We start from the raw sequence: 13,379 nt of genomic DNA, 5'->3' as shown, positions 1-13,379 counted from the left end.
AATAAAATATATGTAGGGGTAGCAGAGTAACATGTAAAATATATCATTCAGTTTAGAGGACTTGTGAAAGGATTAAAAAGGTGATTAGGTTTCCATGGAGATATTTTTTAAATTTTTTTTAAATTAATTTTTTAAAGTTTTATTATTGTGAAAATACCATACAGAGGGGTTACAATTACATGAGCAATGTAATTAAGACATTTTTTGAATTTTTTTATTTATTAAAGATATATATATATATATATATATATATAATAGGTATATTTATATGTTATAGGTATATATCTGGCACATTGGCTGGTTTGATATTTTCTGGTATTATGAATATTTAAAAACAAATTGCTTTTGAAAGTTTTATTCAAAAAGAAAGAAAAAGAGAGGGTGTGGGTATCTTTCCATAGCTGAAAGTACTTAAAAATTACTGAGAGGAAAATAATCTAAAGAAGATATCATTCTTGATAAAGAAATGAGGCAGTTTCAAATTAAAAGTACAAGATTAAGTACTTTTCATAAAATATTAAAACTAAAATCACATGCATAAGGTATTTAATTATAAGAATAGCAGTGAAATTTTAAAAGGACAGGATTTATCAATGATAAATAGGCGTTTTTAGTGCAAATACTGCAGAAAAATTTTCCAAGCAAAGATCATAATCATTCTAATCTATATAAAAAACAATCTCAGTTCTTTAAACAATGTAGAGTACATCTGAATTCAGCCATTTCAATGAAATGCCAACTTACAAACCTTAAATCTAAAATAATGTACTTAGTTTTATGTCTCATTTCTCTCTTGGCGGTCCATGTTTTCAGGAAAATCTGTAATGGACCATGAAGTTGGCTGTGCATTGCTATCACTTGTTTAAGTTTCTCTTCCTTGGCTCTTCTACAGTGGCAAACTGTTCTTTTTTCCATGAAGCTACTGAGAAAATCATCTATTTCAGTTTTTCCCTCCGAGAAATCTTCAGCAATATTATCAGATTCTTCCTCAGCTTCATGTGCAGCGACTTTCCATCTTGCCTGTAGGGCACTTGCACTACAACTCTCACTCAGTTCATGTTGTCTCTGCCTCTTCTTTTCAAACGTAGATTTCATTTGTGTAAGTAACTCATACTTATCTAAAACAGTTTGCCTTTTGGCTTCCAAACTGGGCTCCAAGAGGAGAGTTTTCTTGCTAATTCCTCAATACTTTTTACTAAATCACCCTTGTCATTAATAATTTGTTTTAGTTGAGGTAAACTCAAACTGTTCTAGTAATACTTCCTCTTGTTCATTCATATCTGTGAGTTGTGACACAATTCTGAGAGTTCTGGAAATGCATCAGGGACATCTGGCATCTTGTACCCAAAACCATTTTGGCTTATAGGTGTTGAAGTTTCCATTGTGGGAACAGGCAATGGCCGACTTGAAAGGACACCAAATGTAGGAGCAGCAGACTTGGCTGTTGTATAACTTGTTGAAGAAGAAACAGTGTCAGTAACAAAGAAGTTATGTTCTGTTAGCTTCTTGAGGAGGATATGCAGGAAGAAATGGAAAACCCTAAGAAGCATAAGGAGGCAGCCCACCTGGGTTACTATACAGGTATGGAAATGCTGTTGAAGTGGGAGCTAAAACAGGAGAATTCTTCCAAAACTCATCCAACAGACTCTGGCTAATCTTTCCAAGATCTGAGTGTATTGTAAAATTGCTTACTAATTGAGAGGTAACATATATTCCATGTTTATCCATTAAAGGATGTCAGATTGGTGGATAAACACTGATTGCTGGTTTTTCCTGAGGAAACTGTGGAGGAAGTACTATATTAATGTTAATTGTCAAGTTGTTTACAGTGAAGGGCAATCTGTATTCCACATCTTTCTGTATTTCAGCTATACTGGAGTGGGAGTTCCGGAGGGACTCGATCAAGCACTGCTTCTGCTGTTGGAGGCTGGTGAGGCCACCACCAGGGATCCTGCTGTGGAGAAGGAGGCGCTCTTGGTCAGGGGAAAGAGCCAGCTCATCCTCCTCGCGTCCCTGGGGCAGGAGGCCCTACAAGGTTTGGGCCTGCTTCTCCCAGAGGCTGCCTGGCAGGTCTCCAGCTACAGAGGAGTGGCCTGAAATACCCAAGGTTCGAGTCCGGTTGTGTGTGTGTGGGGAGGAGCAGAGGGGCAGGCCGTGGGGCAAGCCAACGGCGCCTTTTACCAAGTAAACCAGGTTCCTGGTCCCCGGGTTTGGGGGACCATGACATAACTGGAGAGAGCTGGAGAGAGGTAAATTGTCAAGCAGGACACAAGCAACCAGGATCCTACCCTTGGAGGCCCAGGTGCTCCAGACTGGCTAGCCAGTCAGATTGTAACCTGGCTGCGCTCGGCGTGCCTGGCCTCGTCCTACCATGAGCACATTTCTTATCAAGCATTGCTGCCTACTCCTTTGTTTCCCTTTGCCATCCCTGCTGCGACACCCCCTCTCCCCCATCTAGTCCCCCGACTCCTCCCCAAAGTTCTAAATTTCATTTTTCAACTTAATGTCTTGTATATTTCATTGTTGTAATGGGTTCCTATTTAAACAATTTGTTTTTCCCTTCCCCTCCACAAATTATACCAACATTAACTACAGTGAAAACAGGAGTTATACCGTGGGGGAGGGACACACCAAGCAACAACAACAACAACATATAACCCTGGGCTGGGAAGGTCGCTCAGTGTTAGAGTTCTTGCCTTGAATGCAGGAGGCCCTGGGTTCAATTCCTCAGTACCACATAAACAGAAAAAGCTGGAAGTAGCACTGTGGCTAAATAAGTAGAGCACTAGCCTTGAGCTGAAGAGCTCAGAGACAATGCCCAGGCCCAGAGTTCATGCCCCACAACCGAAAAAAAAATCACTTTATAAAACATTAGAAGCAATAGAAAGCAAGAAAAAACACTTCAGTCCTTATCTTGAGGTCCATTTTGCCTAACTTCAACTTATCTGTCTTTTTCTGCTTGACTCAATACATACACTGGTTATTGCAAATTAGGGAAACCATGGGACCTATGTTTCTTTGGGCCTGGCTTACTTCACTTAATATAATTTTTTCCAAGTCTGTCCATTTCCTCACAAATGGGGCAATGCCATTCTTTCTGATGGAGGCATAGAATTCCATCGTGTATATATACCACATTTTCTTGATCCATTCATCTACTGAGGAGCATCTGTGTTGGTTCCATATCTTAGCTATGGTAAATAATGCTGCAATAAACATAGTTGTGTTGATAGCTTTAGTATGGTCTTGTTTCTGATCATTCGGGTAAATGTCCCAAATTGAGTCAAAGGGGAGCTCTATGTGGAGTCTTTTGAGGAACCTCCATACTACTTTACAAAGTGCTTGAACAAGTTTACACAACCACAGACAATGCAGTAAGCTTGGACAGTTTTAAATTAGCTACCAACATATTCTTTTTATATGTTTTTATTGTAAAAATATTGTACGGAGGGGTTACAGTTACATGAATAAGGTAGTGAGTACATTTCCTATCCTGAATTGTTACCCCCTCCTTTGTTTTTGCCCCTACCATCCCTTCCCTCCCCAATTCCACAACTCCTCCCACCCCCTTCCAAAGTTGTAAAGTTCATTTTTAACATAGTGTCTTGTACATCTCATTGTTACAATGGGTCAAGCTCTTTCCTTACTTCAGCATTTTATTTCCTTCCCCTTCCCAAATTAGAAAAAATGTATATACAAGATGCAGGGCACTGGAATCAAGTACAGATATTTTTTTCTGCAAAAATACTATAGGATGAGAGCAAAAACATACCTTGAACAAAGGTTCTATTGGCTTTCTCTGCAGAATATGTGTAAAGCCTGCAAATGAATCCAAGATATCCTCAACCCACAGACTCACAAATCATGTAAAATTTGACTCATATTCTATACTACATTGTTTAGAGATGAGTGTGTGTGTGTGTGTGTGTGTGTGTGTGTGTGTGTGTGTGTGTGTGTGTGTGTGTGTGTGTGTGTGCGCGCGCGCGCAGGTATTCGGGATTGAATTAGGATCTAGGCACTGCACTTTTGCGTCTTTAGTCAAGAGTGATACTCTCACTTGAGACACTGGTCCACTTCTGGAATTTTTTTAAATAAGTTTTTTTTTAATTGTGAGAACACTGTACAGAGGAGGGGTTGCAGTTACATGAGCAAGGTAATGAGTATATTGCTTCTGAATCATTGTTGTCTCCTCCTTTTTTTTCCCCCTACCATCCCTTCCCTCCCACTTCCACAACTACACTCTCCCGTTCCCCCCGACCTAAATTGTAAAGTTTGTTTTTCCACCTAAATTGTAAAGTTTGTTTTTCCCTCCCACTTCCACAACTACACTCTCCCGTTCCCCCCACCTAAATTGTAATGTTTGTTTTCCCTGTTTTCTTGTACATCTCATTGTTGCAATGGGTCAACCTATATCCCTGTTTAAACAATTTGTTTTTCCCTTCCCCTATACAAATTATACCAACATCAAATACAGTGAAAACAGGGGTTATACCATAGGGGAGGGACATACAAAGCAACAAAGAAATCACATGGTACCTTATAAATACATTAGAAGCAATAGCAAGCAAGAAAAAAAAACACAATTGTGTCCTTATCTTGGCATTCATTTCCCTTAACATAATCTTATCTGACCTTTTTCTGCTTGTCTCAGACATATTCTAGTTGTTGCAAATAAGGGAAACCACTTGTGGCTTTGTGCTGGTTCATTGGAGATGAGTCTCATAGACATTTCTGTACAGGTTGGCTTTGAGCTGAAATCCTCACATCTCCACCTCCTGACAGGTATTATAGACATGTGTACTTTACTGTTGCTCACATTTGCTACTGATAAATTTAATCCCAAGCACTGTATTTTAGCTATGAACTTCAGAAACAAAATTTTCTGGCTTTATTAAAATTTAAAATGAAATGTGCCTGCTTTTTTCTTTCTAAATAAATGTGCCTGCTTTTTTTTTCTTTTAAGAAATCCTTTATGGGGCTGGGAAGGTGGCTCAGTGGTAGAGCTCTTGCCTTGCATGCATGAGGTCCTGGGTTCGATTCCTCAGCACCACATAAGTAAAAAGAAAAAAGCCTGAATTGGCGCTGTGGCTCAAGTGGTAGAGCCCAGGCTCAGAGTTCAGGCCCCACAACAAGCCCCCCCCCAAAAGAAATCCTTTATATGCTTTAATTCTTATTTAGAAAGAACTTGGCTTCAGAAAGATTAATGAGAATTTTAAAATTTACCACCCAGCTTAAGAAATAAAGCTTGCATGAACACAGTCTTAGACTTCTTAAATCTAAAAGTATTCTCCAACTTGAATTTTTTCTGTCAGCTTTTACAACAAGGAAAGGAAATTGTTCCAAAGAATTATGACACTTGATACTTATTTGGCAAAAGTAGAGCATGACAATAGTAAAATACGGTTATTTTAAGGGGTTTGAAGCAAAGGAATACTTTGAATCTCCATAGTCTATTCAGATAGAATTTTAGAGACTTGGCATGGTCTTGGAGACACAGCGTTTGTAGGCATCCTTGAAGGACATATGTTCATGTCTGAAGTGTTGGATTCTTAAGGATGCCCAAGACAAAATTTAGTATCAAAAATCTGTGAACACAGAAAAAATAAGGAAATAACAAGGAGCACAAATCTGGAGATGAAATCTCTTACAGGACTTTGAATATATTAGAGAAAGTACAGAGAAAGACCAAGGTAGGCTGGCCAGCTTCGTATTTCCCAGATTTCCCTCTGTGTTTGATAAGAATGATTTTGTCTTAATATCACCTGCTTCAAGAGGTATTTATTATTGCTGTTGTTGTAGTTGTTGTTATTATTATTTGTGACATGGCTAAACTGCATGTTTTGCATGTATGTAGATTTTAATCTCACGGAAATTTCTTTGGTAGTGGAATCTTCATAGTTAATTGGCTCAAAATTATATCATTTAGAAGGAGCCTAGTTATAGGAAATGTACTCATTACCATATTCATGTAACTGTAAACCCTCTGTACAGTATCTTTGCAATAAAATATATACCAAATAAAAAGAAGTAGCTTAATATAATATGCCTAATTTCCTTAATAAATAAGAATGTTTGGACAAGGAGATAATCATTGAAAATAATTCAGAACAGAAAAATGATAGTAATCTAGAATTCAAGGAAAAGGAAGGCCACAACAGACCCTTTTAATACAGCCTAGAGCAAGAAGTAATCTTTACTTTTGTAGCTCCCAAAATTGTGAAAAAAAAAACCTATCATCCATCTATCTGACTGTCTGTCTGTCCTTCTCCATCTGCTTTTCTTTTTTTTTTAATTTTATTTTATTTGTGAACATACTGTACAGAGGAGTTACAATTACATGAGCAGGATAATGCGTACATTTCTTACCAAGCATTGCAGCCTCTTCCTTTGTTTACCCTTCACATCCCTTCCCAGCCTCCCCCCCTCCCACCCAATCCCAAACCTTCTCCTTCTCTCCCTTACCCCCCCCCCCCGCACTGACATTGCAAGCAGAAAAGGTCAGATAATGTGATGTCAGGAAAATGAACCCTTAGATGTGTATTTTAATGTTTTTTTTCTTTCGTGCATGTGTTTCTAACGCATTTATAAGATTATCTCTTTGTTGCTTTGTATGTCCCTCCCCCACAGTATAACCCCTGCTTTCACTATATTTGATGTCAGTATAACTTGTGGAGGAGATGGGGAAAAACCAGTTGTTTAAGGATACAGGTGGACCTGTTGCAACAATGAGAAGTATAAGTTGTCATGTCCATCTGCTTTTCTATATAACATCTATCTGATTTAGTTTAGGAAGTAGAATCATTAGCTTTATGCATGTTAAGTTCACTGAGCTACAGTCCCAGCCCAATTTCTGTAATCAGAGTTTCTGTTTGACTTCCTTACTGCACCTTTAGGGAATGGATACATGTGTGGGTCTTTCCCTTAGTACTAACTAGCAATAAGCAATAATAAGCCATAAACAATATAACACTATGTATTACTAGAAATAATGGAGCTCTCTTAGAATGCATAAATTTTATGCTTATCTAAGTATAATATGTTATAAAATAACTGTATAAGCATAATAAGCAGATATTTTATGTATCCTTTATTAGCACATGTTTCCGGAGGGAATATTTCCTGAAACCAGGCTGCATTGCCAGCTACACCTGACTAAATTTAGCTGGAGATCACAACAGATTATCTTCTTATCCCTCTACTTGCTTATCAATATATGGTTGTTATAGTCTAAACAATAATTAGAGGGCTAAATGCAAGATTCTTCATTGCTGAGTGCAGTCGGTAAATTTTCCTCTGATATACTGTAAACATTCAGTATGCATTTATATATCTTTTATAAATTCAGGAGAATTTTTGTTCTATTGTTTTCATTTTCTTTATGCCTTCTAAAACCAAGGTGAAACTTTGTCTTTCATTACTTTACCATTATCTTTTTCCTTAATATTCTAGTGTGTTCGATTGTTATCTTTATCTTTCCTGGTTTGGGCTTTATTTCTGAATTTTTGACTAATATCTGTCATTTTCTAAGTCATATAACTATGCTTTCTGTTTGCCCATCCCTTTTCTTTCATGTGACTTTCTCAGTAAGCTTGCACTTTGCCCAGAGTGGCAAAATATTCCAATGCTTGTTTCATGTATGTTGTAAGATCTTCTCAGTTTTCATCCCATTATCAACTGTTACTTGTTTTGCGGGAATCTCTAGCACTTTAAAATATTATCGCTGTATGAATCCTATAATTTCTGTTTCTTTTAAAAATATCCACTGAGGAGAAATTGCTTTACTCAGATTTTGTAATTATAGTCTATTTGGAGAAGGACAAGGGAAAGAATTTTCCACAGGTTGTTTATATTTCTCTTTTGGTCGGTATTTTCATTTCTGAATATTTATTTTTTATTTTTTCCAAAAAACTGGGATACTCAAAAACGGAGATAAAAGCTGAGACTTTTAACAAGTGGAAAATCCTTCCCTTCCATCTCTCTCTGGTGCTGTCTCTCTGTTCACATTTCTCTCTCTCTCTGTCTCTGTCTGTCTGTCTGTCTGTCTGTCTGTCTGTCTGTCTGTCTGTCTGTCTGTCCGTCTCTCTTTCTCTCTCATTCTTACCTCTTATTCGTTGTTCTCCCTTGTCTCCTTCCTGAAAACATGTGTTGTATCCAAATATTCACTTTTTTCTCATTTCTTAAATGCTTTTGATTCATTGTGGCTACATATTCAGTACATATGGCTCAGCTTGAGTCTGGATTTGTATACAATTTCCTCATTATATATTTGTTAATTTTAGTTGACAAATTAAAAATATGTATATTAAGTGATATATGCATATGTTGTACAAAGATTCAATAAAGATCATTATTTAACCAATATATTACTTTTTATCTTTCCATCTATCATCTATCTTATTTATTTGTTGCCTGATAGACACATACTCTGGTTCTTTTGTTCAGCTATTCTGAATATTACTAATATAAACATGACTGTTCAGTTGTGTCTCTATTGAATGCTTACTTATATTCCTTTGGATACATACCTGGGAGTTTTATAGCAAGATATATAGCAGTTTTAGTCTTTTGAAGACTCTTCATACTGTTTTTCACAATGGCTGCACTGACTTATATTTTATTCACCTCACATTAGTGCTGCTTGTTTTCTTAATGATTGCCATTCTGATTGTAGTGAGATGGAATATCTTTATCATTTCAATTTTTTATGACAAAGGATGTTGAGGTTTTTTTCTGTTTATTGGCCACATATGCTTCATTGAGAATTGTCTGATCATTTATTTTGTCCAGCTACAAACTGGATTCTTTTCTTCAGTTTTCAGTTGGTTTGAAATTTTTTAAAGTATAGTCCTTTACTTGACAAATAGCTAGAAAACATTTTCTTTATTTTATAGATTTTCCTTAGATTTGAATCCTTATTTGCTTTGATGTCCAGAAGTTGTTTAATTTGATGCAAAAGCATTTTCAATTTTTGCTCTTATTTCTTGAGCAATTTGCATTCCTTTCAGAAAGGAGTCTCAAATTTAACTACCTATTTACACATTTTAAAATAGCCATGCATAGTCATACATGTCTTAATGACAACTACTCAGAAGGGAAAATCAGGATGATTATGACTGGAGACTATTTCAAAGTTAATGATACTATCTAATAGACAAAATTAAACAAAAGTACTGCTGATTTGTTTCAAGTGGTAGAGTGCAAGAGAAAGACATTATCACAATGAAAGAAAAGGAGGAGAAAGTGGAGGAGGAGGAAGTAGAGAATGAAGAGGAGGAGGTGAAAGAAGGAAAAACCACAATAGTCTACTATAACTAGAATTGCCTTATTCTTCAATTAAGCGAATTCCCTTATTTTTGAATTCTGTATATCATCATGTGTTCAATAGTATCTTCAATAAAAATTTCTTTCCCTAAACTTCAAGATTTTTATGGAATCCAGTTTTCTTTCTCTTTTTAAATAAATCCTCCATTGTCTCTTCAAATAATTTATCACATATATTGTTTTCATTGCTCTCAACATATAAATATGTCTCTCTCATTTACATATCTGTACACATTTATTTTTAATATAGTTTATCTTTTTGTATTTTAAGAATAATACTTAATCTATACTCCATTCTTCAAATATGGAAGCCAGTCATCTATCTGGTTACTTTTTATGAACTTCATGTACAGGTTCAGAAGACAATCAGTCTTTCTTCATTAGTAGGTCATTTTGAGATTAATGGTATCACTCTCTATGAATCACCTATTATTAATAAAAATTATATTGATAAAATAGTAACCTGAAGGGATTCATCAGGGCCCATGCATTCGAAGAACCAACGTTGAATATTCTAATAATGTCAAAAGATCGAAACTGAGGAATGAAAAATGAGGAATGTTTGGAATGTTTATACCTGAGTTTTAAAATGAAAAAATGTACATGAATTGTGATACTAATATTGTAGAAACTTTGTGAAAAATTTGGCCAGGTTCTTATGAATTTTTATGTTAAATCTATTAGAGAACCCAGGAAAGATTTAAAGAAATACAACTTGTGCATACAATACGAATGTGTAATTAAGCATTTATAAATATATGTATGACTACATATGTGTAGATATATGTAGAAATGTTTCCTATAATAGCTAATCACTATAATATATTGTTATAAATTTATTTTAACTACTGGAACTAATATTTTGATTTCAGAGGTTTGTATTATTATAATAATACTTGCTTCACTATCAAGGTTTTATCATTTCATTGTCATTCTTAAATACCTTATTACAACTTTTTAATATTGCTAAGTGTGAAGGCCTTGAAAATCTAATATTTCATGTTTTTGTTACTGTCTGTCATGATGGCTGAATTCTTATTAGTGGGAAATCTTTTGAAAAAGTTTGTTTCAGTTGTGTTGAAGGAAACTTTAAAACATGGCTGCAAACATCCACCTTCTATCATGGCCATACAATGATCATGTTCTAACAGAACCAATATATGTTAAAACTTCAATAAAGCAAAGGATGTATAGATATTTAGAATGTAAATTATATATATATGTATATATATATATATATATATATATATATATATATATATATATAATTTGCTTGTGGCTAGGTCAGTGATTCTACATCCTACATCCTTTGCTTAATATTTTACATTTTTAACCCAGAGCTCAAAATAAAAAAAGACAAAAAACTCAAAACCAACTACTCTTTTCTTATTTTCCTGGTGGTAAGAATGTTCTTTACCCATGTGTTCTTTCAGTGTGCACGACTTATTTGATCGAATTTTAATGTAGGGGTCTGAATTGGTGCTCTTTCCTACACTTCAACATGTGCTTGATTTTCAGCTCAGCCTCTTTTGCTGGGCTTCGAATTTGCCCTGTTTTTATGGTATAATTCAATCAGTATATGAAAGTATGTTTTATGAATATATCAAGAATGTAGAATATTTTTACATTTCAATTCTTTCAAAAGATTATTTATATGAATGTAAAACACAAAATGCAACAGTCTGCCATTTTCCTAATCTGGATTTTAGAAGAGTCTTATTCTTCACATCATATTCTCCCAAATTGCCCTTGCAGTCAGTAGAGTGTGCTTAGCAGCTGTAGTCGGTCTGGGCATGAACACCAATCTGATTTGGCTAATAGACTGTGAACAAGCTTATACACTAGATCCAAGCAAACACTTTAAATGTATTGGAAAGGTTTGGCTATTCCTTCATCTTGAGCCCTAGAAGAGATAATATGTAGAAAAAATAGAGCTGTTTCAGCTGACAAGTGAAGTTTCTGTAAATACAAGCAAAAAGTAATTTTTTGCTGTTAGCTGCAATTGATTTGTGTTTCCTTGTTGCCATAGCAAAGAATGACAGATCAAGCAGAGTGATTTTCATTTCCCTTTGGTACTTATTCCTCTTGTACTGATAAGATTCAGACTCTGCTTTCATGAAAGTTTCCATTATTTAAAGCAGCCTTTTCAAATAATTTTTCAAATAATTTTCTGTGCTCCTAAATCGGAGACTTCTGGCACTTGCCAAACTACTTTGCCCATAATTATAATAATGGTCTCTTTTAATTAAAAACGACTTAATTGTATGTCATTTTTACATGATCTCCTATGTTTTATCCACTGAAGGAAAGGTATAATATACTCTTATGTCATTCATATGGTGCATGGTAAAAATATGGAAGGTTTTCCCTAACTTTTAAATCTAAAATGAAAACAAAATCCATTAGCTAAATTCACCCAAGATATTTCAAATAATCTGGCTTCTCCAGTGGACAACGAGGGCAAAGGATTCTCTTTGTTTTTCTTTGTTTAGTTCAGCTTAACATTTGTCAGCCTTGCTGATCTTTTAGAAGATAGACTGTTTTGTTGATTGATTCATTCTTACTTGATCTCCATTTAATTGATTTCTGCCCTAATATTTAATTATTTCTTTCCAACTACTCATTTGTGGATTGGAATGTTCATTTGAATTGTGTTTAGCTAATTATACAATAAGTTTTCAATTAACATGCCAGTTTATGACTACAATATCTCTTGACTAATGTTATCCTTCAATAGTTCAACCCTATCTCTCTTAGTTCCATTTTCACATATGAACAGACCAATGCCCAAATAGCTTCAAATAAACTATTAGGTTGATTTCTCTATTTATTTAAGGTGCATGTGTGGTTGTTTGTGGTTGATCATTTTCTTATGTAGGTATTTATAGACATAAACATTTTTTTTTAAATTACTGACTTTTACATTCCCAAAGGTTCCTGTATTTTTTAAGATTTTTATGGCCTAATACATGATCTGTTTTGTAGAAAGTTCCATCGATGACTAGAAAAATGTGTAATCTTCTACAGTTGGGTGAAATACTGTTTAAGGCATTTTATCCATGGCATTGTTTAGTTCTGAGATAAACTTGTTGACTTCTGGTTTGGATCTTTGTTTATTGATAAGATGTAAGTTAGCATTCATTAAACGCACTTGAACAACTCATTATTAGTATAGTGCTTTTCATCATAGTTAAGCTACAGAAGCAGCCAAGATGCCCTAAAACTGATGAATGGATGAATGATAGGAATATAAGATGGGCTCTGTTGGTTGGTGCGTGCCAGTGGATGGGAAAAGAAGGATGTAGGCAAGAATAGGTGAAGAAGGATGAATATAGTCAAAATACTTTACATACTTGTATGCAAACAGAGCATTGATACTTGTTAAAATGGGTTTAATGAGCAAATTATGAAGGACAATGATAGAGGAAGTGGATTTGATCAGGATACACTGGACACATGACAGAAAGTAGCATAATTAAGCCCATTTGCATCCATAATATATGCTAATAAACAGGGAAACAATAGACAATAGAGTATCATTCAGCTCTAAAGAAGGAAATTATGTGATTTTCAGGAAAATGAATGAAACTGGAGATCATTATGTTAATCAAAGGAGGCCAGCTTCAGAGGGGCAAATATGAAATGCTTTGTCTTATATGTATTGAAATGATATACATTTAAACAGATATATACATACACACATTATACATTCTTATATGCATATATATATAAACACACACACACACCCATAACAGAGAGAGGATAGAGAGAAAGAGGGAGAATTTGATTTTAATATTGGGATTGTTTGTGGAGACAAGTGAAGAGAAGGAAAGAGAATGAAGAAGGCTGAAAGATATTGAAATACATGTTTGTGTACAGTTATGAGTAGAATTAAAAATAAATAATAAAGTGAAGGAATATACATTATCATTATATCAAGAAAAATAAAATTATCCTGAAGTGAGGAGCACATCTTCTGTGATCTTTCTGTGCTACAGAGACCCAGATATAATCCATTTCAATCAAACTGAATGAAACAAACACATAACAAAATGTGG

General features: G+C 34.9%; 1 pseudogene; it reads right to left on the bottom strand.

Moving 5' to 3' along the window:
- Positions 1-748: 748 nt before the first annotated feature.
- On the bottom strand, positions 749-2,000 carry LOC138835115 (vacuolar protein sorting-associated protein 37A pseudogene; annotated as a pseudogene).
- Between the last annotated feature and the right edge of the window lie 11,379 nt (positions 2,001-13,379).

This window comes from Dipodomys merriami, unplaced genomic scaffold, assembly GCF_024711535.1.
Source record: "Dipodomys merriami isolate MVZ:Mamm:240054 unplaced genomic scaffold, mDipMer1.0.p SCAF_2291, whole genome shotgun sequence".
Taxonomy (NCBI): Eukaryota; Metazoa; Chordata; class Mammalia; order Rodentia; family Heteromyidae; genus Dipodomys; species Dipodomys merriami.
This window is presented reverse-complemented; position numbering and strand designations above follow the sequence as displayed.